Raw genomic sequence first — 27,301 nt, 5'->3', positions numbered from 1 at the left:
GTAGCGGTCAGTCGTACGCCGCATCGGTCGCCTTGGTCGTCGGTCATCCTGACTGCCCCTTGTTTGCAGAAAGGTGGCAACATGATAAACAGCATCATCAACAGTGGTGGGCTCCTTATGAAATTCTACCTCAAAGCGCGCATCGTCGTCTAGCAGGCCGTCAAGGAACCGGCGCACCAAATCCTCTTCCCTAGTTTTACGGTCTCGGTGGGGGTGAGCTCGGTCATAGAGCATCTTGAGGTCTGCTGCATATGCCTCGATGGTCTCACCTTGCCGTTGGTTCCTGCGTGTGAACTTCGCAGCAAACGCCTTGGTTGTCTCTACCACTCTGAACCGACTGTTTAGCTCTGCCTTCAGGTCCCGATAGTCGTGAAGCACGGCGGGCGGTAACAGAGTGAACGCAAACTGAGCGGCTTGCCCCTCTAAACGCTGCAACAGCTGGTCCAGTCGCAACTCACTCCCCCAGTTCAGTCGATCAGCTATTGTCTCGAAGCGGGTAATCCACACTCTCCACTCCTCTTTCCCGTCAAATGGCGGCACCTTCACCTGATCCCTTGGTCTGGGCCTGAAATATTCTGAAGGAGTGTAATTAACATAATTATTTGGGTAATGCGAATGAGAGTTTTGAAGAAAGTCCCCACCATGCCGAGCATCTCGTTGCCCCTGGTTATGATCATACGAGTTCTCGTTGAGGTTTGCCCTGTTTGTTGACACATCATTGTAGCCTCTGCTCACGAAAGGGTGGCTGTTTGCTGAAAGGCGAGGGTCACTGGCTAGAGCACTCGGCGTTGTATGCAGCCCGGTCTCCTCGGTTGACTTTGGTTGGTTCAAGCGTGCCTCAATCTCGGACTGGCTGTTACGTATGTCTTTCACCTCGGCCACCAGATCTCTCAATGCTCCCTGTAAACCATCAAGAGCAGACCTTGTTTCCCCCCTTCGTTTGCTACGCCCCACCCGAGAACGTCGCCCCACATACCTGTAATCTGTGTCAGACTGTGATTCATGTTCAGTGTCTTGGTCAGATGAAACTAGTTGTTCGCTGTCTTCACCTGCCGTCATTACATCTTTTCCGTCCGCGTGGTTGCTGCTGGCTCTCAAGTTAATTTGCACCTCGGGGTCACTAGAAGCATTTTCGCATTCAATTGTTGCCATTCTGTTTAACCTGGTCTATAAAAATCAGTAGCGTTAAAATAACCTGAGTTCGTATCACAGGATTCTTAAATAAATAAAGAATCCCACCGCTGCCACCATAAAATGTTGCGTGCCCGATCGACAGTGTTCTTGTTAGTCGCTTTCTAAATGTAGGACCGTTTGCTCTGTGCCGTTTTAACTGGTTTTAAAAGAAAACCCGAAACCAAAAACACTTTACTGTTTATTGCTGCAATCGGTTAAATATAATACCAGTTGAAAGTGTTAAACAACAACAAATCAAACGACACCCAGAAGCTTAGCAGTTCCAAAAGAAGTCGTACTTATTTCGCTTGTCTTCCTACAAAAATGAAGCACAATGGTTAGAGATTAACCGAATGATGAGTCACCACCGACATGTACTGTGTTTTCAACGAAGATGAAAGTTTAAGTTTCTTTTCTAATAAAACTACAAAAATCAGTGCTGTATAAGGCAAAAAAAACTGGAAATGATTCTTAGCATTACAGTGTTTAGTAAACCATATATAAAAGTTTGTATTAAACTGTTTAAGTGAAAATTTAGATGTTTTTCACTAGAAAAATGTCCGAAAATTTACCATGGACTTTACTGTCAGGAAGATGGAGCTGGAAATGAATCTAAAAAGAATCTTCGACCCGCCAACGAACGCTGAGGTCGATCAAACCAAGTTCGGTCTACCAAAGGTCGACCAAAATTCTTAACAAATGATCTTGGAACTCTGTGACCTCGGTCGACCCAAATGACCTTTCTAAGAAAACCAAGATGGCGGCTAGAGTAAATGTAAACAACAAAATAGTTGGAATTTAGCCTAATGGTTTACTGGTATAAAACAATTAAATGTACCAACTTACATTAAATGTTAATCAAAATATGAAAATGGTGGTGATCATTTGACAATAATCAATAATTTATAGATGAACTATGACTGAACTCGGAACAGGAGTTCAGGTAAAATAACAACTGCTATGTTTCTTCACAGAATTCTAGCATGCATATAAGTAACAATTAAAAGGAATGGTTAAATGAATACCGGAATGTCCAGCAAATGAATTTTGCGGCTACAAGACTAGGAAAATGGTGAGGGTTATAAGTTAAATTTTATAGTCTGCTTGTCATTAATAAACCAGATTTGTATCAATTGCTAAATTGCCCTCACCAGTTAAAAACACACAAGTTAACGAAAAAATCACAACGGATATGGTAAGTACCTATTTTGATGGTTAAAAGTCACAATAATACACTAGAAAAGCTGGGGCGCATCAATATCCTCTCTGAATATAGGAGCTTTAATCGTGTCATTTTATGACACAAGTATACATCAATTTGCAATGATATTGGTTTCGCTGTCAGTAATATATCTTGCCAAAATCATGATGTTGATGTGATTCCGCACTAGACCTGTGATCACTCCTTATTTCACTATTCAAACAGGAGAAATATAAATTCTTATTTATAACGACCAATTCAAAATGTTACCGAATTCACAGCAAGCATACTCAACAGCTAGAATCTTTCGAAAAGTTCAAAGAAAATTAATTCAGATAAAAGCTTTTCAAACTCCTAAATAAATATGTGAAAATTAATGTCTTCGTTTTTGGAAAGTGATCTAGACGCAATGGACACACATTAACACATTCAAAATCAAGCCCGCATTTCCTTACCTCTTAAAAAGAACATTGCTTATCACACAGATTTAAAATAAATCACAATATGCAGGTGCAATTATTCTGCTTTTTGTTGCAGAAAATAATAAGTAGTATATATATTTCCAAGTGAACTGTCGAACAGAGGGTATTTATTAGTTTAATGGGTGCTTCTAATACACCCCCCCCCCGCACACACAAGGAAGCTCGGCTTTACTAAGACGTTATGCACATTCACACGTTAGGCATGCCAGATTTAAAAGAGCTATTAAGAAATGGTATAACTGAGATAGTACTATTAATCATTATTGGCGATAGTCTTGAAAATATTGTTAACTGCAAGAAAACATCAATATGTTTAGAAATTCACCATGATGGCATTATACCAGCGTTCGTTTAAGCTTAAATATTCTATAAATAGACCGAAAATGTAAATTACTTTTCTACATATCACGTGTGTTGTCTAAAAAATGAGAAAAAATGAATATGTATGTAACATAACCCACGTGTGTAATGTATTGGTTCCCAGGAACTCATTTCAACTTTGTCCATGTGACAAGAAGAAGTTTACTTTCGTGATATTGGCCCACACTTTCATTATGTCGAGACATCACCAACTTTAGATGCCATAGACGTCAATATACGGAGAAAGACGTTAAGTGGGTTAAAATGTATAAAGCATCTGATATTGAATTTCACTTCACTAACGTACGATTAGGAAATTTAGCATAACATATTTTCCTCCTTTTTTCTTTTGTTCTTTTTTTCTCTCAAATACACAGATAATTGGTGTGTGTAGAGATTTGAATACAAAAGTTGTGCAATAACTCTGTTTTATATTTTGCTTATGGTGAAGCAGATACTTATGAAATTTTATGTAAAGACATAAAATCATTTATAGGCTTGAACAAGTAAACTATTAGTTGGGTGTCAACATTTTAGCCGTTAGGTTATTTTCTTGTTTATTATTTTAACCAATCATTTGACTAGATTTCATCACGTAACACGCCTAAACCAATGACATTGTTCTTAGCCACTCTCAAATAATTTTCGGCGTGGGCGAACTTTATAGATTATTGTTTATTGTACAGTGATTCAAGGAATTCAAGGTTATTCCTTCATGACATTCATTACCTCGTACTTTATTTGTTATATGAACTAATGATAACGGGGCGGTGACCTTAAAACAGCTGTTATTTCGGGTGCAAAGTTGACATAGTAGAACAATTTCTCGCACACAGCAGCGCTCTCACACGCTCTCGCGATTCCATTGTGATTTCACGAGATGCAAGACGGCGTCGTCCATCTCGGATAGTTGTAAAATACAAATCTTTGGACATTCCTACGTTAAACGTCTTCGTGATATCATTCGTCAGTCAAGCTTGCTGCAGTTTCACTTGGACTTACAAGGTCCTCCACTAATTCCGTATACAGGCTTTCCCGGCGCTACTGTGTCCACGTTACGGCATCATTTGGACGCAGTTTCGGATTTCGGACCAGATATTCTCCTTCTTGTCATAGGAACCAACGTCGTATATTCCAACGATGTGTCCCCATTGACTGTTGCATCGAGCGTTTCTGACTTAGTCGACACGTTATTGTTTGTTAAACATATCCCTAAAGTGATAGTTCTGCAGACACTTCACAGACAACCGTGTCTCGTGAATACCAGATTACCAGTTGACATTCATTGGTTCAATGCAAAAGTTGACAAACGTAACATGCTGCTGCTGGACCGGCTAAACCACACCAGACACCGCCGATTCTATTTATGGCGGTTAAAGGGCTTCTGGTCGCCTGATTGCAAACACAGGAATTTTGCCCCGGACGGCTGTCATCTGTCTGATGACGGTCAGCTTCGCTTTTTTAGCAATATCAGAGCTGCTGCCCTCTGGAAGTCCATCACTCATTGATATACAAGATACGTATTTTGCTTGTTTGTTTTTTTTTTAATTTTTATTTGTTTACGTTGTTACAATTTGTCCATTGCGTATCTGAGTCACTTTTCCAGTTATTACCTGGACTTTATTCTGTCCAATTGGGCTAGTTCTTTGAGATGCTTACAAAACAGTTACATCTTAACACGATCGCATACGTTTTCTTTATATCTATGCATATGGCTTAGTGTTCATGCATATGTTTATACTTATCTGTATCTTTGCTTGTCTCCAATGCACATGGTCAGTTTACGTGTATAATACTATGTTCACTTCTTTTGACAGTATGGTAGACTCACATATGGTTTAGTTTTCATGTGATGCTCTTACCCATTGGCATGGCTCCATATCCAAGTATACTTTTGCTCGCATATGGCTTAGTTTTCGTGCGATGCGTTACTCACTTATTTTGCTTGGTATGGTCTAATTCCATGCCTGTTTACGTTCGCATGTGGCTTAGTTTACATGCGAGGCTTTTCCTGTGTCTGTCGTGATTCTTTCTCTTTGTCATCATATTACGAACGTAGCTTTCGATGATCGCATTACTGCTTTATCTGATTTCAGTTGAAGTAATATAATCATTTCTTCACTCAGGTGTACTATATCGTATTTCTAATTCCTTTGCACGGCTATCATTGTTTTAACTGCTTCGTTCAGTTCCATATTACATCTTATATGGTGTATTTTTTAAGCCCACAAGGAAACGTAAACGAGGCAATTCCACCCCTGCTTGCGAGTGCTGTACCACAGTGACTCCTCCACGAAGAGTCCAGGACACTGCGCCGTTAGTGGCTACGCCTATCTTGGGCTCACCTGACAATCCCAAACAATCCAAACAAGGAAAATCAAGGAAAACACTGCTTTTCTAGCTCCGCCTCTTCAGAGGTCCGACGATGCCGGGCCCATTCTCCCACTCACCCCCCCCCCCCCCCCCAGTTGGACACCGTTGGCGATCCCATTGAATTGCCGTTCACTGCTACAGCTGCTCTTGTGGGCTCGGAATCTGAACTTCGACTCCACCAACCACATCATCAAACCGCCGGCGTTACACAACGATCGTTGCTGTACACTTTTGCAAACCCTGGACAATCTTCCGTGACAATGCATGGCCACACAACCCAATGCTATTTCTTTAGATTTCGACAGTGATGATGGCCCACAGAATATTTAACACATTCTTCAGACCCATTCCGCTAATTTGATGCCAGGTAACGGTGTTCAATTTACAGAGCCTATTAGCACTCCTATTCTGAACCAAATTCCCAAATCAACCCGCAAAGACATTTGGGCTAACCGTTACATTGATCTCGCATCACTTTTGTCATCCACAACTTATCCGTCAACTCCTCAATATACGTTACAATTGGACAACAACTCAAACATCTCCTTTCAGCCATCAACACGCTGGAGAAAAATAACCACTATTGAAACTTGGACTGCAGCTTTCCTCCGTTTCACTGCTGTTTAAACAGCCAAATTTCCATTCGAAACTGCCCAACTCATGAAATATGCAGAAATTGTGCGTGACATTGCCTCCCGGCGACTAGGTCTTGCTTTCATATACTACGATTCAGTTTCGCATGCTTCGACAATCTGTCCTCCTTCCGTGGGATCGTCTCCATACGGAGTTCTGGTTAATTGCATGCACTTCTTTTCAACAGGTTACTCCCCAGTCCTTTCGAGCCCCTCGTCAACCTTTCCGATCCTTCCGATCTACCTCTTACATGTATTTGCAAGAATAAAATTTCGAAGTAGTAAAATTTAAGGAAAATGGAAAAAATAGAAATATGGACGTGTTCACTACGGAGGAATTTAACAAATTTTGAGGAAATTTAACAAATATTAAGGGAGGATACTCTTTCTCATTGCCGAATGTTCAAATGTCCGCCCTTTTTATTTTGGCGCCTTCCTCACTTGTTCTTTAGTTTTAATCCGGTCTGGACGTGTGTTTTCTCCCTCCCGGTTCCTTTTTTACTTTCTGTCGGACAAGTTCTCAATTATATTTTTGCTATTATGAAATTATGATTAATCTTTTTTTCCTTCTATTATTTTAGGATATTGAATATTGTTTTATGTTTTCACTTTATTATGTTTTCTGATGTGGTGTATCCTTGCATGGAGGATTTATGGCTGCTTTTGAGAAAAGCTTTATATCTATATTAATTTTATTTCCAATCTAGCAGCCTATTATTTCGGTTCAATTAAATTTATATTTTACATTTTTCTTTGTTCTTTCTGAGCGCAATAATTGATAAACAAACTCGAGGTGCTATGTAAACATAATTCATGATTATATAAAAATTTGTCAACATTGCAGCGAAAATAGCCAACATGCATATATGTTTGTTTTGATGATTTACAGTCAAATGAACATGCAAACCACTTTTGAGGAAATTTATTTTGTCGACTCTATTCATATTGGGCAGAATGTTAATAAGAATCAATGCAAACCAGCAAGTTGTTTCCTTGTTTGTGTGGATTTAAATAAGAGGTCGTAAATCTAACTTTATATAACAAATCGTATTCATTGAAACCAATTGGTCGCATTTGTTCAAGACATTAACTTCGCCAAGGCTCGTTATTATTCAATTTAGAAAACTCCTTCAGTTTTGAATGACAAGAAATTTAATATCCTCTCTGAATATAGGAGCTTTAATCGTGTCATTCATGATATTGGTTTCGCTTGCAGTAATATATCTTGCCAAAATCATGATGTTGATGTGATTCCGCACTAGACCTGTGATCACTCCTTATTTCACTTTTCAAATCGGAAAAATATAAATTCTAATTCATAACGACCAATTCAAAATGTTACCGAATTCACAGCAAGCATACTCAACAGCTAGAATCTTTCGAAAAGTTCAAAACAAATAATCCAGATCAAAGCATTTCAAACTCCTAAATGAATATGTGGAAATTAATGTCTTCGTTTTTGAAAGTGATTTAGACGCAAGGGACACACGTTAGCACAATCAAAATCAAGCCCACGTTTCCTTACCTCTTAAAAAGAACATTGCTTATCACACAGATTTAAAATAAATCACAATATTCAGGTGCAATTCCTCTGCTTTTTATTGCAGAAAACAATTAGTAGTATATATATTTCAAAGGGAACTGTCGAACAGTGGGTATTAGTTTAATGGGTGCTTCTTCCGCCCCCCCCCCCACACACAAGGAAGCTCGGCTTTACTTAGACGTCATGAACATTCACACGTTAGGCGTGCATCGAGACATCACCCACGCTTCATGCCATAGACGTCACTATACGAAGAAAGAAGTTAAGTGGGTTAAAATGTACAAAAACATGTGATATTGACTTCACATCACTAACTGGTAAGGAAATGTAGACATAACATAGTTTCCTCCTTTTTTATTTTATTCTTTTTTCTCTAAAATACACAGATAATTGGTGTGTGTAGATATTTGAATACAAAAGTTGTGCAATTACTCTGTTTCATAGTTTGCATTATGGTGGAGAAGATATGTCAGGGATGTTAGCTCTTTCAACATGCCTTTGTTTGGATAGAAATGAGATTAAAAAGTTTGTGATTGTTTTATGTTGGAGTTTCTGGAGAAGGAATTGTTTGTTTTTGGTTTCCCAATATTTGTTTAGATCTTATATTATGCACCAGACGTTTAAATAATAATGCAGACAATTTGAAAAGATATCAAGTATACGATATAACATCGAATTTATGTCATAGCACGAAAGTATTCGAAAGAAAGCCGTTGAAAATATGATAACAATTTCTTAATAAACGTTATTGTGTTGTTGTTTTTCAAATAGTCTTTATCTTAACCATTGCATTTTTGATAATCTAATTATTATTTTTGACATGATTTACTGACAATAGCTAATATAAATAGTTTCTCGAAAAACAGTAGTTACAAACACACTCGACCCCTAAAAGAAGAGTTCGATGTACATAAGGGCTATATGTCAATACCATATTACGCGGACTGACGTTACGGAAATTGCTAACGTAAACTCATTAAAAAAAATACGCCCTGTCGATTCTAATTCGTCATGTTCCAGCCCTATCAATGTCAGCTTTTGTGAGTATGGCTACAGTGAGTTTACCATCATCCGGTACATTACCGTCTTGGACATTAGCAACCCGTCAGAGACACACATAAGTTCAGAGCATGGACCTCATTTGGACACAATTCACGTGTATTTACCACAAGAAAGCCAGGACATGAGAGAGATCAGGAATGACCTTGACAAATTATATTTTTTCTTGTGAAATGAAACATTTTTATGTATTATCAACCTGATTAATAACAAATTACAGTTATAATATTTTCAAAAAGACGAGTCAAACTATCATGTTTAAATAGCTTTCCATTTCATAAACAGCTTATTTAAAAAAAAAAACGAACAAATCGCTCGAATGTTTGCTCCAGTAGTTTTTGTTGTATTATTATTAAGAAATGTATGGAGGCAATTTAAATTGCCATAACATATCTCGAAATGGCAATTGAAATTGTAATAACGTACATAGTTACACTATACTTGTTCTCAATTTATTAAAATAATTTCAATCTGAAATGAAACAGTCAAGTGAAATATTATTTCAATACTTCCCTTTTCTCGCTTATCGTGAACTGAATATACCCTGTTAATATACGATGAGGCATTCGGTTTGAACTACAGCTGAAGCTGGTCCTTGATTAATATTCGAGGTTATGATTTAAAATTTCTAAAGGTTACAAATTACTAAAATAAATCTTCTTTAAAGTATTGTTAAATATTTTTCAGCAATCTAATGTTTGAGATGGATTCAAATGTTAATTTTGCTAAACGGTTTACAATTCTGCTTCATTATTAGCTACATTCAATGACACGCTATGAATGATGCGATATTTCACAACGCTACCGGACTTCGACGAGTGCAACGCCTGAACAGCCATCAATTGATCACCTCTGAGTCCAATTTCTCGAACATTCTTAGGCGTAACAGGCTTAGGTATCATATTTCATTTAGATAGATTTTATACTTAAAGCTGCACTCTCACAGATATACCATTTTTACAACTTTTTTATTGTTTGTCTTGGATAGAGCAAATTTTTGCATAAATATCTGCAAACCAATGATATAAGTTTGCTGACAAAAAATCAGATCGTACAGTTTCATATTTCCATTAGAAAATTAATGTTTTATGTCTTAAACCGTTACTAACGGTTTAAGGAAAATGCATTAAATATCAATTTTTGAACATAAATATAAAACTCTGCGATCTAAGTGTCTGTCAGCAGTCTTATATCATGGATTCTCGCAAAAATTGGCTGGTTCCAAGACAAAGAATAAAAAAGTTGTCAAAACGTTAAATCTGTGAGAATGCAGCTTTTAGTTTCAAATCAAAAATGTTTATCGTGAAACTCTTAAAAATTATTTGATCGTATAATAATGATCTTAAGATCATTCGGGAAACAGTGGGCTGGATCGGGTGGATAGATTTCAGGGAATGAAAAAACAGCCACAACAAGATAGAAATGATGCATCATCAATAAATAAGTTCATAATGTTACGAAGAGACGTGTCTGAATTGCCCTTTGTTTCAAGGAAAATAAGAAATAAAAATATCATTTTAGGTCGCAGTTTTATCTCGGCATTTCATCATTTATAGATAGTGGCGTCTAGGCGTCTGACCAGGAAACCTCTAGCAAATATGCAACAGTTCTTACGTGAACAAGTTTTTTGTGCAAATGTGACGAAGCGACGTGTGCTATTCCTTAAATAAGACATACCAGACGAATACACGAGTGCGTGTATCTTGTGGACGGGCGTTAGAGTCAATACCCTCATGTGGTTGGGGCAAGCGTTGTATGATGCTGGTGTTTCAATAGCAATGTATTATATATAGTGTTGACTGCTTGCGATTCATTCATTGCTAAATGATCTGCGTTGTTTTATTCAATGTTTTAAATAAGACAACATCTGTACCTGTAATATTAGTAACTTTCTATCATGATATTATGTCGACTCAATATGCAATACAATACAACTAAATTCGATGCCTTTTTAAAAAAGTCAAAACTTAGGTACGGCCAGGGTCGATCCAGACTAGAAGTTGAGAATACTAGGTTTAAGGCGCCCAATATAGGTTGAGGCAAACTTTTTATTTTCTTTTATTTCAATGCAATATCATGTTTAGCTCATTTGACTTGAATAATCAAAGTAAAAAATGCGGTAAGGTTTAGGTACAGATAGAAAAATAGTGATATTTTGGCACTTTTTTAACTCTGGATTTCGTGGCTTTGTAGCTATTTATTAAAAACAATATTATAAACCTTGATCTTTTTTAATCTGTACATAAATCGTATGCTTTTTTGTTTAGATTATTTAAGTTAAATGAGTTAAACAGGAACATGTAATTAAATTAAAAAAGAAAATACTGCGTAGGCCTATACGGGGCGCCTGTTGGGGTCGTGTTTTGCGAACTTGACGTACTTATAAGGAAATAGATGGGGAAGGTGTTTGTAGCCTTTCAGCACTTCCTGTCGTCTGCAAAACAAGGTCATGGATGCATACATTTTAGCTATTAATTCTGTAAAATGTATCAGCTTGGCATTTAAAGGTTGGTGTTTAGTTCATTTTCAATGAGAAGTACAATAAAGATACTCGCCTTTGAAAAACCAGATGACAAGTGTCCAAATGGTTTGAATTCTCGACATTCAATATAGATTATTTTTGGTTTAATTGTTGTTGGATAATTAAGGAGAAAGTGCAGCTTTTTTAGAGGACAATCCTCACCATAAACAGTATAACAAGTATTTTTCAATATACAGACTTGTTTTCACCCCTTAAAGGATAACGAAAATCCATGTGCTGTATTTTTAAATTTATTGAAGGAAGTCAATAAAAAAGAAAAATAGTAACTGAGTTCTTGAGAACATTCGATAATACTATAATGATCGACCTTGAAGGTCTCGTAAGTCAAATTGCTTGTGGCTTGCAACTAAACGCTCTTATGAAATATTAAGATATCAACATTGACAACTATCATTATGAAATTAAATCTGAACAAACTAATAGTATACCATGATACACACACACAAAAACAATTCATACTTCTTTCATTTCAAGAGTAAGAATTTCCTTTTTATCTATATGGTCAGCAATTGGTCAGCAGTTTCCCTCTATTTTTGTATCTTCAGCTTACTGGTCAGCCCTTTAGCCCGACTCGAAATGACGTTTTTGTTTAGTTGGTCTCAATGCAGGGAAGGAAAATAAAACAGGAAAAGTTTACACAAAAGGCAATCAAGTCCAAAAACAAAATGTATACTAAATTTAGCATTTTAATTGTTGTGTTTACTCTTATCAAATGGTATTTCTTACTTTTCTGGAAGAATCGTTCGCAGGGAAATAAAATTCTTTACCTTTTATATAAATTTGGGATCTAAAGAGATTGTTTCCGATGCTCCTTTATTTTATTTTATTAATCTACAATGACCTATTGGGATTTCTAGCTGATGTTTATTATGACCAATTAATCTTAATTTTATTCAGTTCATTTCATTAAATTTCAAAGGAAGGCAGGTTTGAATTCAGACGGCCTAAAGATCGAAAAGAAAATAGTGAGATATGAAGAAAGGAACTAAAAAACAATCACATTAGATTGCGTGCCTTTTTATGATGACAGAAGGAACTTGATTCTCTTGATTAATTGATGCAGACATATATCTGTCTCTTTGTAATATTGCAGCTCTCTAGGGAAGCCTACATGTACAATTTCCTTTAAGATTGCGTCTAAATATTTATGCGAAAAGCTACAGAAACAAGCTCTGTAGCAAAAGGTTTAAACATAAACCCGGTTTAATGGCACTGGGTAAACGCCAAAGACATAGAACATAAAATCACAAACAAGAAACATGGAAGAACAGCACAAAACTCCACAAACAGCACAGTGTATACATACTATATATAAAAACTATGTATGTTTATCAAGGATTGCTAGGTACCGCCTTGGACCGGTCAGTAAAATGTAAATTTACTGGGGGTTTAAACCAGTTTGTGTGCACATTATCACTCTTATCCCAACAATCCTGAATAAAGTAATAACGTAAATGGTTGAACGTCAAATTCCTAGGTGTTTCTTTCACATTTGATTTCCTAGTTTATGCCATAATCTCGTTTAAAAAGGGCTCTTCAATTTTCTATTAATATATAAAAATAGATGTGTTTATAAAGGAGTGTTAGGTACCGCCTTGGAACGGTCAATAAATTGTATATTTACTGGGGGTTTAAACCAGTTTAAGTGCACAAACCTCACTCTTATCTCAACAATCCTGAATAAAGATAAAACGCAAAAGGTTAATCTTATCAAAGTATGCATTAACTTGAGGAGACTTAACAATAAAACAAATAATAATAAACGTATAGGTAAACCCCAAGTACTTCTATGATTAGAGATCCCAACTCTATCTGCAGACGGAGGAATACAATTCAGAGCACCTAATGCAAAAACTTTTCAAAGATACGATGCAGTCATTTTTTGAATCTATAAACATCACACACAGTCTGCCTTATAAAATAAAAGGTTTAAAACTGTGATCATAGAGTTTCATAATAAAAAGCATCATTGTACTAAAACTGGGAACATATAAAGAAAACATTATTAAAAATAAAAGCGACATGTATTAGCTAATCTTTCCTTCCAAATGATTTGAAAATGTAAAATATCTGAAGAAAATGAAGTCACATGCCAAAACACTCCGAGTCAGCCAATCAAGTTTTAGCCAAAAAAGGTTTTAAAGATAACATGAATTAGCAAAATCTTCATAAAATCAAAGGACTGAAAGCTTAGGTATGTAAGGATGCTATATTCAACCATATATTTTGTTTCAGGAATTCATCTTCAAAAACTAGAAGGCAAGTACTCTTCAAAATATCGCCTATATATACACGGTTTATATAAAATCTAAGTAATTCATTGAGTCTATCTGCCCAACTTCCTGCTGGAAACATTTTAATTTTTACGAATTTTTTTAAAACATCACCATAAAAATCGGGATGAGCAATACTATTAGCAATCAGCGATTTAAGACTACAATTGTACTTTGATATGATATTATAATGAATATTAACAAATTTTGAGAAAGTTTTCCTTAATTTATAATATCTGAAACCCTGTTTTAGAAGTTTTTCCGTCATAAATTTACTGCGAGAGCTGATTTTTTTTTACATCTGTACATATTCTAGCAAAGCTTATCTACTGTGCAATAAAAACACCACATGATGGTGAACTAGAAACATCTCCATCTAAAGAAGGGCAATTAATTATTTTAAAATTAAAATCATCATGTTTATTATAAAGATTGATACTCAATATATATTCCATTACTTCGAGTTGCAGATCTAAATAGGATGCTTTTAAAACGGATGTATTAGATTTATTAAGTTGCAATTGTGAAGGGTATATCGATTGAATATTATCTGTCAACACAGGATTATTTAAACTTAGAATTTCATCAATATATCTAAAAGTGCTATTGAATTTATCAACAAGAGCCAGATATCCAGACATAGATAATTTCAACATGTATTCATTTTCATAGCAGTATAAAAAGAGGTCTGCAAGTAAAGGTGCATAATTGGCACCCATTTGAAATCCAATTGTTTGCTTATATAAACATTTACCGAATTTTAGAGAAGAATTATTGAGTACAAAATTTAAAACTTTAATGACATCTGTGCATGTTCGATAGATATATTTATCTGAGCGATCATTAGTAAAAAAAGCGTTTTTAACATGAAAGGGACTGTACACCAGATTAATACAAAAAAAAGTTGTTTTTCTGTAGCGAATCTCAGGACAATTTTTTAATAAAATGATTTACTCTTTCTTATCATAATTTAAAAAAAAATATACCAAAATGTAAAAAAAAGTGATTCGGCGACAGGGTTCGAACCTGTGTCGCCAAATTTGCAGTCTAGTAGTGTATCCACTGTGCTACGAAAGTTTACCCTTAACAGTTGGAATATTTAAGCTATATACCTAACTTGGTAATATCACGTGATAACATCGACTAGCCAATCACGCATAAGGAATGAATTATACCAGGTAGACATATTTTTTAATGAAAAAATACGAAAAAACTGCGAAAAATAAATTATTTCTAAACTATGTGGTACTTCAGTTAGTAAGTTTCAATGCATTGTACACATCGATACCAAGTTTATGTCAGTTTTCGACAATTTTCTTTTTTTTCCCGCTATTTCATCATACGGAGTACAGCCCCTTTAACTGCCATGTAAGTAGTTTTCTCCCTCGCAAAAGTTTTTCGATAAGAGGAGTCAATTTGTTTGTAACTAAAGATTGTGGAATAGATGTATAGAGCGTTGAAAAGTCATAAGTATTAAGCATTAAGACCTTATATCGTCTATTTTCAAAATCATTAACTAAATATAAAGAATTATTGATAGACCAAAAGAGATTAATTCCTGAATTCTCATAAAGCGCATATCGATATTGATCAACTTTTCTATGGATGGACATGTTAAAGATATCGGCTTCAAATTTTAAAAATTAGCACATGGTTCCATACCTCTCGCTTGACATTTATGGCTGTTTTTTCGAAACTGTATATACTGTTTTGTATTCCTAATTCGATTCCACGAAATAATTTTTCGCAACAAAACACTGGCTCACGCTTGTCTTATCAGACTGGTTTCATGACAATCTGGAGGTCTTTTATGGTAACTTGGAGACCTTTCATGACAATCTGAAGACCTTTCATGACAATTTGCAGGCCATTAATGACAATCTTGAAGACATTTCATGACAATTTGAAGGCCTTTCACGACACTTTGAAGGCCTTTTATGACAATTTGGAGGCCTTTATCGACAATTTGGAGGCCTTTTATGACAATTTTGGAGGCCTTTCCTGACACCTCGGATGCCTTTCATTACCATTTTGGAGACCTTTCGTGACAATTTGGAGGCCTTTATTGACAATTTGAAGCCTTTTAATGACAATTTTGAGGCCTTTCATGCAATTTGGGAAGTGTTTGAAAAGCAATGTAGAGATGGTATGCCTTAAAACCGTTACGGAACAGTGTTACATTATAAACAAGGGGTTTTGTCTTGTACCTTTTTTTTAAAACTGTTTCTTGGGACCGTTATATTTCAGGGTGATCAAGGACCATCGCGTAGTGGTCCTGCAGGACGAATGTTTCTCGAGAAACAGAAAACAAAGACACTCCAAAAGTCTCTGTTGTTGTAAATATTTTAGAAAGGATACAATATCTTGAACCAAATATTAAATATTGACAGCATTTCATGATAACACGAACTTTCCTAGTTAGGACTATTTAACAAATGCTAGTTCTCAGTCATTTAGTTCTAGCCAGTAATAATAGCGGACTGGTTATATTTGAGGAATAAACATTAACAGATAATAGTTAGTATGTTCCCTGTTGTATTTTCAAAGGTTTCTCTAAACAACAGTAAAATTACATATTTAAATGCATATGGCAAACCTAACATATCAATAATAAAAGCAATGTCATATTGCGTGACGTCATCAGTTATCAAGCGAGTATGATTATGCCAATAAGCGGTTGAAGTTTCAATACCGTAAGTCTGTTTCACAGTCGCTTTCAATTGTGGGAATTCGCTTTCTAGCTGGTGGATTACCGCATAGACTTTTTGTCATGTGCACATGGATATTAACTCCGTTAATAGGAACACCAAAGATGTTATAGAATCCAACAGAAACAGTGAGATTTGATTTGATTTGGAATCAGTGAACTCGAGCTTTGTTGGCGAACTGTATAGAATGAGCATTTTGCATGGAAGTAGGAGTACTTTCACTGGAATACTAGATGTTCGAAATGTCCTTGTGTTGATTTGGATTTATGTGTTAGTTGTCAATAGATGCTCTCTTCTTGTGTACCGACATTTCCAAAATCTATTTCGCGGGAACAGTGTTGTCATTCAAATTTTTCAAGGTTTTTTCTGGCGCTGTGATTGGAGTCAGCTTAGCATTCTTCATCATTCGTTTTCATCGTGGAGCTGAGTTTGTTGACACCACAAGGATTTCTTTTGAAGGGTCCCGAGGCCCAGGTTGATGAACAGTTTGTATGTTTATGTTTTTGATAGCGCGTATGAATACATTTTTTGTGATGTGGTAACCTTAAATGCATGTTATTACACTAATTGTATACAAATATTGCATGGATTTATATCACTCATGTGCCATAAGTTAGGTTATAACGTAATGTATGTCAGTTCTAACTTCATGTCTGTGATGCCAAACATGATCTGATGCTACTTCCTAATATTTATAAAGTTTGTGGCCTATATGTTGTCATTAGCAACTCGTATAGACATGCAATGTTCAACTTGTTCAATTCGGTGTATGTGAAGCGTTTATCATCTTTCTTTCACACAATGGATACAGGCGCGTAGCTAGGGCCAATTTGGGATTACGTAGATCGATGCCTTGGGGGTAGGTGTAGGAAGGGGTCGCCCCCTATTTGAAATTCGGGGTTTTTGGTGTGACAATGGATAAGCCCAGTAGCCAAACGTGTTAAGCCTGCAAAGAAGGACCATGTCAACTTCATAGTTACCCTTCTAAACACAAAAATGATCGAAAATCCAAACAACAATATTTGATGATTACAGTATGGATGCTGATATAAGCAAATATAATGCATTTCGTGTTATGCCTTCGTTAAAGCTGCACTCTTACAAATTTATTTGATTTTTTTTCTTGCCAATGAGCTAATATTTGCGTAAAAGTCTGGTAACCACTGATACAAGCTTGAAGTCAAAAGATCCGATCGCAGTTTTTTTTTATGGCTGGAAACATTACTTACCTTTTTAGAAAAACGAAAAACGATCTGTTCTATGGTGAGTTATTTTATAGACTGTATTGAATGCATTTAAACAAAAATCAACTGATTCTGAGACAAAAACCGTCAAACTGCGAGAGCTTTAAAGCTGCACTCTCACAGATATACCATTTTTAGAACTGTTTTATTTTTTGTCTTGGAAAGTGCAATTTTTTGCATGAATATCTATAAGCCAATGATATAAGATGGCTGACAAAAAATCAAATCCTAGATTTTCATATTTCCGTTCGAAAATTAATGTTTTATGGCTTAAACCGTTACCAACTAATATTTTGTCTAAGATCTTCATTTAAACGGGCCCCTGATTTTGTCCTGCACCAAAACACCCGCATATCTGCATCATACTTTGCCTGCTTGAAAAAAGCATAAGTAAAGTATCTGTACGAAAATGATACGTTAAAAAGCCACAGTGACGTACGATGCAATATTGGTAAGGCCACCTTCGGGGCCTTAAAAATGATATAGTAAAGAAATGAATACCGGATATCATTTACAACATATCTGTCAGAATGTGCATCAAAATGTCAGAATGCAGTTGCAAAACCTCACGACCGGAGATAAATAAAGCCGTATATTGTCCATTCCAATATATAAAAGGAAACCTACTGATATGATTTTACTAGAGATATTATACTACAATTCATGCCATTTGACATTTAAAAGCACTTCGTAGCGGATGTTTTCTCGAAAAAAGATAGCTTTGCAATCCATTGTTGTTTTTGTTGCCCATGTCTACCACTTATACTTGGCTAGCATATATATACAATTGGGCATTAATTATGTTATTTATTTTCTGACAACATGTGCGTCGTATAATTGATACTCCTTATCAAGTTTCATACCCAGGTAACGATTTTTTAAGAAAAATAATTGTTACACGGAATGCCAATTATAACAAAAAACGAACAGATAGCGCTCTGAACATCTCGCAAGATTGAGTTTTTCTGTAATGTTAAATAATTGGTAGTCGAAGAAGCTACTCAAGAAATGGTTCAAACTTTGTTAAACACTCAAACAGACGCCGTAAGATAGCATTCATTTCAATTAACGGCTAAGGCCACAACAAGTTGATCACTTGTTATACAAATTTTGCCAGGAAAAGAAGGAGCGAGCGAGCGAGCGCAAGAAAAATCCATTTTTTTTAATTTATGGCAAATCATTGTCACAAAGCAAATTGAAATGTATTATACAATATGTAAAGAAATGATTTATTGTTGCAAAAAAGGTTTCCAATTGTGAATTTAAAGTTTTTGATTGTATTATGAAAATCCTTCTCAATAGTGAACAAATGGCAAAAAGATCCCGTGCTTCACAATTAGGTGTCATTGCCACACCAATTCAAATATGAATACATTGTAAAAACAACATTCCTAACAGTAACGTGCAGTAATTCGCAGACCGAAAAGAACAACCATTCTAAAACAAATGTATACTAATCTAACTTACTATCACAATAAGCATTTTAAGACTAGTAAGAGTGAATCATTATTTGAGATTTTCAAAATATTGGGTCAGATCTACATTTGAACGACTTCAAACCACCGCCCATGATAAAATTGTTGTGACTTTGACATGCCAGAAGATGGGAAATACGAATAACATGACGATCGCCGTTGCCTCAATGCCCATATGTACGATAAACAAACAGACTACTTTTATACGAAACGAACAGTGTTTTTTTTTTCTCAAAATAATTTTACTGCCTGTGCTTTTAATTAAAAAAATAACTGCGATAAGATTAAATAATTGGGAAATTAAAACACGGTCATTTTAATTATAAAAGGTTTAATAATTTTTTTGTCTTTACTGATGTTGTTTATATATTATATATGCAAATACAGACTATTTATCAACAATTACAATCTCACCCTACAGTTGTATTGGTTTATAACACTTCCAAGTATATGCATACTGAGAAGTGCATTTCAGAATTAAAAAAATAACTAACAAAAAACATGTTTGATGAATGATGTGACAAGAATGAGGTTATGACCATGCTTACTAGTTTAAGACCGTTCAAAGGCGGCAGTCACATCATTTAACGGTACAGCATGAGGGTATGATTTGTTTGTGGTGTGTGTATTATGTATGTGTTGTAGGTTTTGCTTGGTGTTCGTATATGTGTATGTGATGTAAACATGTTTCTGTCTATAGTTCATTGTCGTTTTGGCCCTTACACTGGGCCCCTGAACAGGGTTTATTTCTGAATTTTCGACTTTTGGGCAAGTCCGTGTATTTTTCATTGTGTTTTGAAAAATAAGTTTAGCACTCATAACCTAATTCAGTCATTATTTAGCACTTAATTTTGGGATAAAAACATTGAGATACTAAAAACACACATAAATAATTATTTCATTCGACACCGTGAAACTGCAGCTGTTTACTGAAGACTATAATCCATTTGACTATGACACTTTTTGCACGTAAAACGCTTAAATTACATTACGAAAACTGAAGGCTAACTGAAAAATGATAACGGGAAAAGAATAACAACGGCGCGTCTTGCAATATCCAACAAAAAAGACTGTAAACAAATATCAGATATTTTGCGGTTAACCGGACCGAATTCTGTCCGGACACGAGGACAGATATTTCTGAAAGTTTGCTCGCGAAGAATGCATAGAATTGAAATAGCTTCAATTAAAATGAAAAGTCGACTTTGAAGCCAAGAAATTGTTGATATAGGGGGAAATTCGGAAGTAAACAAAATGAATACGGCGAAGCCAAACAATGTGTTGTTCGTCGAAACCTCATCCTTTCATGTCATTTTAGTCCTTATGCTTGATGGCATGAAGTTTTTGCCTTCCGGTAATTACCGCTACAGACAAGAATGTTTTGCGTACATGATGTACCGCAGTAACCGTTGAAACAAATAACAATTATTCTACTAACAGTTTGCACAACAGCTTTGATTTTGTTTAAGTTGCCGTTGAATTTCGAATGAGTGATTTTCATTTCAGCAACACATCTTTGCTTCGCTAAGAGATTAAGTATATTCTTCAAATTTGATTTCGTAGCACCGTTGAACATGCCTAAAGTAAAATGTTTTTTGTTCACCTGACGTTTCACTGAGTTTGCGAGGTGCCCAATGTCTTTTATTAATAGCTTTTTGAGCTCGTGTTACACAACATGACTCTTGGAGTCACCACCATCTGTGTACGGATGTATTTAATGTGTTGAGAGATATTTCGTGACTTCTTATCCTCGTTACCGAAAACATCACTTTATGTTATGTTCGCGGGAAAGTGTTCTTTATGGTTTGGAAATTCAACTTTCAAACCCTTGTTTCGCATGTTTGAGGGAATGACACAGAGTTTACTGGCAATGTGTACACCAACTAGATTGTACAAATTGTATTGTTCTAACAAAATGTGGCTGTTGCAATCGTGCAGCCTTGAAAAGGTGTTGCGTCGGAAATGAACATCGGGTTATTGTAACACGAATCACCTTACACATTGACATATTTTGGATAATATAGGCCTATTTACGCATTGACATCTATAATAATTTCTTACATGATTGCAGTGCTTCTAATTTTTATCAATTCAGTCATGATATTGCATCTAATGACAATCAAGCATAGTCGATGGCAGGTTTATAGACATAGGATTGCTTTTTACAATTTTTGATAGTATACTTCTCTCCCCCCCCCACCCCCCCCCCCCACCCCCCGCTTGAAACAAACTACCTGGCTCGAGCGTGTCTAGTGAAATGAAGTATTTTGACAGAATAGTGAAAATGCCATGAAATATACCACTATAATACCTATATACTGTATTTACATATTGCGGACAGTCCTATGCACGTGCATGCACTATTTCCTAACATTTTTTAACACAGGACCATGCAGAAGTTACATAGAGAGACACTGTGAGAGGAAGTCAGAAAGTCCAGGGATTTCACAGACCGGTGTACGTGTCAGCAGGGACCAGAGATTTCTGGCAGTAGAAGCCAGTTGAGCTTCCGAGTGGTATATTAAATATAATTATTAGAACTGTTAAAATATGTCACCTGTCGACATTTAATTAGGGTCAGAGTGCATTTGAAATGGCCATTGAGTCTTTGTCAATGTTTAAAAGAAATCATAAACACGAGGCCGAAAATCTCTGATGTTCAACACTGCCAATTAAATATGCATTCATAACAATGAACAACGTCAGTCGGCCACATCCAAAGCCTATTTGTAAAATGTTTGACGCGTTTGTTTGAAAACATTGGGTGTTAAACGTTTAAGCGAAACACTGGTTTTAATTAAATTTTGAATCAAGACATCTAAAATACAACATTGTTAAAATGGCCATATATTTGCCATTGTTTGATTCAATCATGTTTGAGATGTTATAGCCCTCGAAAATATCGGTGTTAAAATTTGAAAAAAAGGAGATAATCTTGTATTCGGTTTAATTATTGTTGGGTAATTCCGGAGTAAGGGTAGCTTTTTCTGAGGAAAATCCTTACCATTAACAGTAGTACAAGTATTCCAATGTTCGACTAAACACGTGTTTTTCCTTCAATACAGACATGTTTTCACCCCTTAAAAGATAATGAAAAGCCATGTGCTGCATTTTTAAATTGAAGGACGTCAATAAATAAGACAAATAGAAAGTGAGTTCTTGAGAACATTCGATAATACTATAATGATCGACCTTGAAGGTCTCGTAAGTCAATTTACTTGTGGCTTGTAACTAAACGCTCTAATGAAATATTAAGATATCAACATTGACAATTATCATTATGAAATTAAATCTAAACAAACTAATAGTATACCATGATACATAAAAAACAATTCATACTTCATGCAGTAACCCTCTGTTTATGTATCGTCAGCTTACCGGTCAGCCCTTTAGCCCGACCCGAAATGGCGTTTTTGTTTAGTTGGTCGCAATGCAGGGAAGGAAAACAAAGCAGGTATAGTTTACACCAAAAACAATCAAGTCCAAAAACAATATGTATACTATATTTAGCATGTTACTTGTTGTGTTTACTCTTAGCAAATAATATGTCCAACTTTTCTGGAAGAACCGTTCGCATGAAATAAACTTTTTAACATGAATCCGAGATCTAAAGAGCTCGTTTCCAGTGTTCCTTTATTTTATTTGACTTATTTACAATGACCTATTGGGATTTCTACCTGAAGTTTATTATGACCAATAAATCTTAATTTGATTCAGTTCATTTTATTAAATTTCAAAGGAAGGCAGGTTTGAATTCAGACGGCCTAAAGGTCGAAAGAAAATAGTGAGCTATGAGGAAAGGAACTATAAACAATCACATTAGATGTTGTGCCTTTTTATAATGACAATAGGAACTTGGTTCTCTTGATTTATTTGATGCAGACATATATCTGTCTCTTTGTAGTATTGCAGCTCTCTAGGGATTCCTACATATATACTTTCCTTCAACATTGCGTCTAAAATGCATGCTACTGTCGATATTGATAAACTTTTCTACGGATGGCCTGACTTGTTTAAGATATCGGCTTCAATTTTAAAAATAAGCACATGGTTACATACCTCTCGCTTGAATTTCTTCTGCGGTCATTGCCCCTTGCAAAATCGAAGTTTTGCAAAATGATATAAATCAGTTGCAAAATAAACATTTAACAGGCAGAAGTAAATACGTCTTTTATTTTTTTATTTATTTTTTTTATAAAAGGCACGTCAAAAGTTTCTTTGTTTAACAAAAACCGTATCACCGAATACACAGGGAATTCATTCAACAAGTGTTTTTAATATTTTTATGAGAAACATATTCATTTTTTAACGTTGTTTAATGGTTTCCTTCATGACACTTTGGAGACCTTTCATGACAATTTGGAGGCCTTTCATGACAATGTGGAGGCCTTCATGACAATTTGAAGACCTTTCATTACAATTTGGAGGCCTTTCGTGACAGATTTGGAGGCCTTTCATGACAATTTGAAGGCCTTTCATTACAATTTGGAGGCCTTTCATGACAATTTTGGAGGCATTTCCTGACAACTTGGAGGCCTTTCATGACAATTTTGGAGATCTTTCATGACAACTTGGAGGCCTTTCATGACATTTTTTAAGGCTTTCATAACAATTTGGAGGCCTTCATGACAATTTGGAGACCTTTCATGACAACTCGGAGGCCTTTCATTACAATTTGGAGGCCTTTCATGACAATTTTGGAGGCATTTCCTGACAACTTGGAGGCCTTTCATGACAATTTTGGAGATCTTTCATGACAACTTGGAGGCCTTTCATGACATTTTTTAAGGCTTTCATAACAATTTGGAGGCCTTCATGACAATTTGGAGACCTTTCATGACAACTCGGAGGCCTTTCATTACAATTTGGAGGCCTTTCATGACAATTTTGGAGGCATTTCCAGACAACTTGGAGGCCTTTCATTACAATTTTGGAGATCTTTCATGACAACTTGGAGGCCTTTCATGACATTTTTTAAGGCTTTCATAACAATTTGGAGGCCTTCATGACAATTTGGAGACCTTTCATGACAACTCGGAGGCCTTTCATTACAATTTGGAGGCCTTTCATGACAATTTTGGAGGCATTTCCAGACAACTTGGAGGCCTTTCATTACAATTTTGGAGACCTTTCATGACAACTTGGAGGCCTTTCATTACAATTTTGGAGACCTTTCATGACAACTCGGAGGCATTTCATTACAATTTGGAGGCCTTTCATGACAATTTTGAAGGCATTTCCTGACAACTCAGAGGCCTTTCATAACAATTTTGAAGGCCTTTCTTTACAATTTTGGAGACCTTTCATGACAACTCAGAGGCCTTTCATGACAATTTTGAAGGCATTTCCTGACAACTTGGAGGCCTTTCATGACATTTTTTAAGGCTTTCATAACAATTTGGAGGCCTTCATGACAATTTGGAGACCTTTCATGACAACTCGGAGGCCTTTCATTACAATTTGGAGGCCTTTCATCACAATTTTGAAGGCATTTCCTGACAACTTGGAGGCCTTTCATGACAATTTTGGAGACCTTTTATGACAACTCGGAGGCCTTTCATAACAATTTTGAAGGCCTTTCTTTACAATTTTGAGGCCTTTCATTACAATTTTGAAGGCCTTTCATTACAATTTGGAGGTCTTTCATGACAATTTTGAAGGCATTTCCTGGCAACTTTGCGGCTTTTCATGACAATTTTGGAGACCTTTTATGACAACTCGGAGGCCATTCATGACAATTTTGAAGGCCTTTCATTACAATTTGGAGGGCTTCATGACAATTTTGAGACCTTTCATGACAACTCGGAGGCCTTTCATGACAATTTTGGAGACCTTTCATGACAATTTTGAGGCCTTTCATGACAATTTGGAGACCTTTATGACAATTTTGAGACTTTTCATGACAATTTGGAGACCTTTCATGACAACTCGGAGGCCTTTCATGACAATTTTGGAGACCTTTCATGAAAATTTTGAGGCCTTTCATGCAATTTGGAAAGTGTTTGAAAAGCAATTTAGAAATTGTATGCCTTAAAACCGTTATGGAACAGTGTTACATTAAAAACAAGGGGTTTTGTCTTGTACCTTTTTAAAAAAACTGTTTCTTGCTAAAGGGACGGTTTTGTTTCAGAGTGATCAAGGACCGTCACGTAGAGGTCCTTCAGGACGAATGTTTCTCGATAACCAGAAAATAATGACACTCCAAAAGTCTCCGTCAAAGAAAACATATTAGCAACATGTCAAATTTGAAGCATGTGTACGTATTGCTTCCAAATCATATTCAGTTCTAATATTTGTATATTAGTCTAAATCCTGAATTATTAGTCATGTTCATGAATGTCATATTCCAAAATAACAGAAGACTTGTTACTCAAAAACATTGTTGTAAATTTTTTAAAAAGGATACAAGATCTTGAACTAAATATTAAATATTGACAGCATTTCATGATAACACGAACTTTCCAAGTTAAGACCATTTAACAAATGCTAGGACTTAAGTTCTCAATCATTTAGTTCTAGTCAGTAATAATAGCGGACTGGTAATATCTGAAGAATAAACATCAACAGATAATAATTAGTATGTTCCCTGTTCTATTTGCAAAGGTTTCTTTAAAAAAAAACATCAAAAATACATATTTAAATACATATGGCAATCCTAAATCAAAACTATCAATAATAAAAGCAATGTCATAATTGCGTGACGTCATCAGTTATCAAGCGAGTATGATCATGCCAATTAGCGGAAGAAGTTTCAATACCGTAAATCTGTTTAACTGTTGCATTCAATTGTGGGAAATCGCTTTCTAGCTAGTGGATTGCCGCATGGACTTTTTGTCATGTGCACATGGATACTAACTCCTTAAATAGGAACATCAAAGATGTTATAAAATCCAACAGAAACAGTGAGATATGACTTGGAATCAGTGAACTCGAGCTTTGTTGGCGAACTGCATAGAATGAGCATTTTGCATGGAAGTAGGAGTACTTTCACTGGAATACTACATGTTTGAAATCTCCTTATGTTGATTTGGATTTATGTGGTAGTTATAGATAAATGCACTCTTCTTGTGTACCGATATGTGCATAATCTATTTCGGGAACTTGTGATTAGAGTCAGCTAAGCATTCTTCACCATTCGTTTCATCGTGGAGCTGAGTTTGTTCTTGACACCACAAGGATTTCTTTTGAAGGGTCCCGAGGCCCCTGTGAATGAACAGTTTGTTTTTTTAATGTTTTTTGACAGCGCGTTTGAATACATTTGTTTGTGATGTGGTAACCTTAGATGCATAGTTATTACACTAATTATATGAAAAATATTACATGGGTTTATATCAATCCTGTGTCATGTTATAGCGTTATTTATGAAATTTTATGGAAAAAACATTTATAAACTTGAACAAATAAACTATTAGTTGTGTGTCAACTTTTTAACCGTTAGGTTATTTTCTTAGCATTGTTTATTATTTTTAACCAATCATTTGACTAGATTTCATCACGTGACACGACTAAGCCAATGACATTGTTCTTGGCCATTCTCAGATATTTTTGGCGTCGGCAATTGCCTCGCCAAACTTAATATTTTTTTTATTACCTCCTCCTCCCCTCCTCCTCCTATGTGGTTTTATTATAGAATAGTCTTATTTCATATTATTTACATTTTTTCCTGTTCATGATTTCTATGTGTAACTTTTATTTCCTTTATGTAAAAGCTACATGTGAATGTATATTAGTTCTTAACACTTTTATGGGGCGGTTTTATCCACCCAGATATGATCTCTCGGAAAACTACATGTGTATATATATTAGTTTAGACACTTTTATAGAATTTTGAATAAATGCCCTTTTTTCATTCAATCAACGTGTTTGTTTTTCCCTTCGTCCATACAAGTTCGCCTGGTTTTCGTTCTACCTAACCTTGGTCAAGATATAAATGTCAGTACCATTCATACAAATCATTCTAACTTCATCTCTGTGATGCCAAACTTGACCGGATGCTGCTTCCTGATATTACTTAAGTATGTGGCCTATTTGTTGCTATTAGCAACTCGTATATACATGTTATGTTCAACTTGTTCCGTTCGGTGTATTTGAAGCGATTATCATTTTTCTTTCACACAATGAATACAGGCGCGTAGCTAGGGTCGATTTGGGATTACGCAATTCGATGCATTGGTGGTAGGTGTAGGAGAGGGTCGCCCCCTTCCATAGGATTTTATTTCAAATTCGGGGGTTTTGG

The 27,301-nt window shown here is 35.7% G+C and overlaps 1 long non-coding RNA gene across 1 annotated transcript; it reads left to right on the top strand.

Annotated features, from left to right (window-relative positions):
- The first annotated feature begins 1,540 nt into the window (after positions 1-1,540).
- On the top strand, positions 1,541-26,896 carry LOC128230267 (uncharacterized). Its single transcript, XR_008260191.1, has 3 exons — positions 1,541-2,245; positions 21,452-21,581; positions 22,439-26,896. It is a non-coding gene; the product is annotated as an uncharacterized LOC128230267 (long non-coding RNA).
- The last annotated feature ends 405 nt before the right edge of the window (positions 26,897-27,301 follow it).

Source organism: Mya arenaria, chromosome 4 (assembly GCF_026914265.1).
Source record: "Mya arenaria isolate MELC-2E11 chromosome 4, ASM2691426v1".
Lineage (NCBI taxonomy): Eukaryota > Metazoa > Mollusca > Bivalvia > Myida > Myidae > Mya > Mya arenaria.
This window is presented reverse-complemented; position numbering and strand designations above follow the sequence as displayed.